Source organism: Zingiber officinale, chromosome 6B (genome assembly GCF_018446385.1).
Source record: "Zingiber officinale cultivar Zhangliang chromosome 6B, Zo_v1.1, whole genome shotgun sequence".
Classification (NCBI taxonomy): Eukaryota; Viridiplantae; Streptophyta; class Magnoliopsida; order Zingiberales; family Zingiberaceae; genus Zingiber; species Zingiber officinale.
Genome location: NC_055996.1, coordinates 46,114,534 through 46,119,630, shown reverse-complemented (window position 1 = coordinate 46,119,630; position 5,097 = coordinate 46,114,534). Strand labels below are relative to the sequence as shown.

The 5,097-nt window shown below is 42.9% G+C and overlaps 1 long non-coding RNA gene across 1 annotated transcript; it reads left to right on the top strand.

Annotated features, from left to right (window-relative positions):
* Positions 1–1,091: 1,091 nt before the first annotated feature.
* LOC121992394 lies at positions 1,092–3,698 on the top strand. The gene is made up of 4 exons (XR_006114878.1): positions 1,092–1,772; positions 1,844–1,970; positions 2,151–2,210; positions 3,384–3,698. It is a non-coding gene; the product is annotated as an uncharacterized LOC121992394 (long non-coding RNA).
* Positions 3,699–5,097: the final 1,399 nt, after the last annotated feature.

Sequence of the window (5,097 nt, the reverse complement as noted above, 5' to 3'; positions counted from 1 at the left end):
TGACTTTGCCGGAATGTCTTTTGAGGAGCACACAGAAGAAGACTTGCAAAAATTTTTATTTTTTGCTTCTGCTTGAACCAGGCTTAAGTAAGCCATTGAGGGCGCCTCCAACCTCCATAGGGCGTGCCTTCAGCGGGGATACTTATCCTGATTTCGTAGCGTCGATAAGCTCCGTGGCGTCCGCTGCTTATCCACTTGAGGGTGCCTCCAAGCTCCATGAAGGGTGCCCTCCATCAACGTTCAAGGCGCCTTCTATATCCTTGGAAGGCGCCTTCATGCCTTGCTATGCGAGGCTTTCGACCAAGGCACCCGAGGCACCTCTAAGCTACATGAAGGGCCCCTCGGGAACCATTCATCCGAGGCTTTTAAGTCCTTTCTCTCCCTGCAAGATGCGTTAGTCCAAAATACAAAACATATCCTGTAAAATAGAGTTAGCATAATAAAATATGAAATAATAGATTATTTTTACAATCTCCAGACTATCTGGTTCTAACTTTAGATTTCACCTCCGAAAACCCTAAGTCGAACCGATGCCTATTGTTCCCTCATCGGGAAACGCGTCCTCACCTACTCCTCTTAGGAGAGAGTTTACCTGTTGTCAGACCGGTCCTCCAGACTGACTGGGCTTTTGCTTCACATCCGAGTCTTCAGGACATTTTCGCTGGACGTCTGATTCTTGATCTGTGTAGTCTTCCACCTAGTTCGCAACCATCGGGATTTTCACCTAGAGTCTCCGACTCTAGGATTTCGCCCAAAGATTCTTGATCCGCAAAGACTTTCCACCTAGGGTTACTTCCCCCTGGGACCTAGGGTTACAACCCCCTAGGATTTTTACTTGCCTAACCACAATTAGGACTTTTGCCTAACAACTGTAAAATACTGAAAAATAGCAAATAACCATAAGGGAATTTTTTGAAATTTTTAGGAATTTTTCGAGAAATTTTCGGAGCTCGTATGACGAGTTTACGGGGATAAATAATGAAGTCATAGGAAAGTCTGTTTAAGCTACCCCATTTTAATGAGGAAACGTTTATTTTGTTTAATTCCTTTTCTTTTCTTTTTTATTTCTTTTCCTCCATTACTTTACTGTGTCGTTTCTTTCCCCGCGTGCCTGAGCCCTCATCTCCGGTAGTTTCTTTTCTCTTCCCCAACGGACGCGCCGACGCTGCCCTCACGTCGATTCCTCTCTTCCCCTCCGGTACAAAAGGAGGAGCCAAAGGAAGCCCTAGCCATCTCCTCCACTACCACTTCCCCTCTTCCTCTCTTCTGTCGACGCCGACTTCAGTGCCGGGGCCAACTCCGATCACCCCTCTACCTCTCCTCAAGCCTCGCCTTCTCTATGCCCTAGCACCGAGCGCTGACCACCAAATCTCTTCGGCGTGCCCTAGATTGGGTCCATAGTCGCCGAGCCCTAAGCCTCCGACGCCGAAGCCACAGGGGAACCGGTCGCGGTAGCCGACCCTTTTCGTCTCTGCCCTGCCCTAGATCGCCGGCCGATTTCTTCCTCTGCTCCAGCGCCGGCATCTGATTCCCTTCCAACTCTGGATTTTCTTTGATCTGTACCACTAGCAAATCAGCGGTGATAGGAGTGGAGACCAGCCCTCTCTCGACCTCTACTCATCAAGCAACATTAGTTTGCTCCGGCCACTGGTTTCCGACATTGTTCGACAGCAGGTATATCCGACAGTGACTCAATAGATTGGGCATTCAGATTTGGGGATGTGGGAATTTTCCATGGCAATCTTGCTTCGGCTGAGGACATCAAGGAAGAGGTAGGGTCAGTAGATTATTTCTTGAATTAGTTTGTTTTGTTGATCAGTTATCTACCTTCTTGATTGTTTAGTACAAGTGGATTTCCAGCAGCTCACCCTTTCCATCAGCAAGGTTTACCGGCAAGGAATCAATAAGGGAGCACTTGAATTTGGATGAGTTTTAGAGTGTTTGTGTATAAGGCAAAACCAAATTGGAAGGTGAAATCATTAGAGATTCATTTATTATTTGACATCTCTAGTTGATGTGTTTAAGGATATTAACTTTGTAGAAAGGATAAAATTATCAAATGGGAACCCTAGCTTCCTAATAGGATTATGATTTAGTTCAGCTATTTTTGTTTATAATAAAACTTAGCTAAACCATACGATTTATTACAGGATTCTGATTCGGGATGAGCACTTCGACATAGAGGTTGATTAGCTCAATCTACATTGGAGGTGGGTACCTTGACCTATCTATTTTGATATGTCTTGTTGATATGTTTAGTAGATCTTAACAAGTAGTAATAATTATGTTTATATCTATATCGACATGTCACTATTTATTTCCGAGCATGTTTTGTTTGTTACTTGTTTAGCGTTCATGCCCTTTTTACTATTTATATTATAGAAGTAGTGACATGCCATGCTCTATGATATACCAAACTGGTTAGATACCATACCTGACCTGTGTACCTAGATCATATTATTTGATCCACGTATATGGTACATGTTTTAATGGAGGTAGATAGGATCAGGATATTTCTATGTTTAGTGTCATGCACCATCTCGCATGATTGTATGTTGTGCGATAGTCGGCTCCATTATTGTTGAGCACATCACCAGTTACATGGATCTGTACACACCACCACTCATGGGTTAGTGGTATAGCAGGCAGGGTGTGTGGCAGTTCTGCTTTGTTAGGCTCAGCTGGTCCGTGACGCAAGCAGCTAGCCGGCAGCAGCACGCCCGGCTGCCTAAGGTTCACCGGTCTAGTGATGCAGCTGCGGCAGATGTGTGTTTTGCTCGCTCCCGCTGGTCCGCCACGGTAGTGCGACGCAGCAGTAGTCCGCAGGATCCTCCTCCGATCGGCTCTGAGATAAGAGCATCAAGGCCCTCCACTTGATTTGGGATAGAGGATATACGTGGATTCCGACAAAGATCCCGCCCACTCGATCGCCAGAGCGTGATGATAGAGTGCACTGTCACACCGCCCACTCGGCCTCACCATCGTGTGCGAGATGGCTAACTGGCGCCGTGGGTGACAGACATGTCATTCGCATCATACGCACGATGCATTTATTGCCGTGGTCGATGCACTTTATACGTCATTTTTTCGGACGATTGCTCGATACGCATACTGTGATACGATTCATTGCGGCTCACGTGACTTTATACGTCAGATATCGATGATGCAATGCTGACACGCATACAGATTTATTGATACTCTAGGTCCGACGATATTTCTATACCCAAGTCCCGTTAGACAGATACTCCTTCGCTTTTACGCCAGATTTTCTATACGATATCCGTGAGATCCGATTTATATTATTATCGCGTTATTATTTACTATGCATGCCAACTAGGTATCCGCTGAGTGTTGGACTCATACCCCGTTATTACCATTTTCAGGTTGAGGCTGTTCAGGAGGTTCCAGTCGCTAGTCCCCCACCACTACGCGTCGCGACGAGTTCGCACATTTCGGTTTTCCTATTATGTTAGACTATGTTTTCAGACTTGTAGCTTTTGGCATTTGGATCTTATACATTTTGTTATTTGTCGATGGGTTTTCATTTGTATGTATGCTGGAATTTTGTGTTTTATGGGTGTAGTTGAGTAGGATATCGGTTTTATGTTTTATGGGTGTAGTTGAGTAGGATATTGGATTTGTGTTTTATGGGTGTAGTTTAGTAGGATTTTTGCGATGATTTCCTTATATTTGCTTTAGTTTAGTTGTTACTATTAAACTGCGTGGATGCTTACTGATTGTACTTTTATGTTATACATATGTTCCGGCCGTGTTGGCCGAGGTATCTGGATTGATATAGTAAAGTTTCATATTGTCACCCATACAAGAGAGATGCTGTCAAAATTTCTTCTGGCAGGGACTACCTGGGGCATGACAACACTTAAGACTTTTCCTGCAATCTCAATCAAACTTGTTAGACCACAAATAACCTTAACTTTGAACCCTTTGCCATTATCAAAACTCAGGTTCGATCATCTGATGCTTCCCATACCAACAATCTCCCTTTTTTTTTTATTATGAAAATAAAATTCAAAGTTAAGTATAGAAATGCAATAATAAAGAACAGAAAAGTAATTTCAAGAAGTGCAGCATAAATGAAAATGAAGTGCAATATAAATGAAAAGTGCAACATTTTAGAACAAGAACAACTTGTTTAAAACAAGAACAACTTGTTTAAAACAAGAACAACATATTTAACTTTAGAATTTACTAGTTTCTCTCCCCCTTTGACATATATAAAAAAAAACTTTAGCTTTTCAAAAGTAAAATAAGGAGAAAAATTCCAAGAAGCTTGGTAGGTATAATAAAGGAAATTTGTAGAGAACTTCTCAAGGATTGCCTCTCCGTTGACAGTACTTATCAGAAAGAATAGAAAATTTGAGTGGACTGAGGATTGTGAGAAGAGTTTCATTGAACTAAAAAGGAGACTGACTAGTGCTCCAATCCTGACACTTCCAGAAAATGGTGAGAGCTTTGATGTTTACAGCGGCGCTTCTAAATTGGGACTCGGAGTTGTGTTGATGCAGAATGGCAGAGTCATTGCCTATGCCTTGAGACAACTCAAAGATTATGAGAAGAACTATCCTACTCATGACCTTGAGTTAGTAGCATTAGTCTTCGCTCTCAAAGTTTGGAGGCATTATTTATACGGAGCTCAGTGCAAGATTTACACAGATCACCAGAGTCTGAAATATTTCATCACTCAGAAAGATCTGAATATGAGACAACGGAGATGGCTTGAGCTAGTCAAAGACTATGACTGTGAAATCCTCTACCACCCAGGGAAGGTGAACAAGGTGGCAGATGTGCTAGGTAGAAAATCTTGCGCAACCTTATTGTCCTTATCTGCTATGTCCCAACCCCTACAGAAGGAAGTAAACTTTGGGCTAGAAATTATTATCGGGCAGCTCTCCACCTTGACATTAGTGTTAACCCTAATTGAAGATATACAGAAAGGGCAGGATGAAGATTCTAATATTCAGAAGATCAAGCAGGGAATACAAGAAGGAGAAAACGGAGAGTTCCGAGTATCAGACCGAGGGATACTATATTATGATAATCATCTCAGTGTCCCTAATCAAAAAGAACTACGAAGGA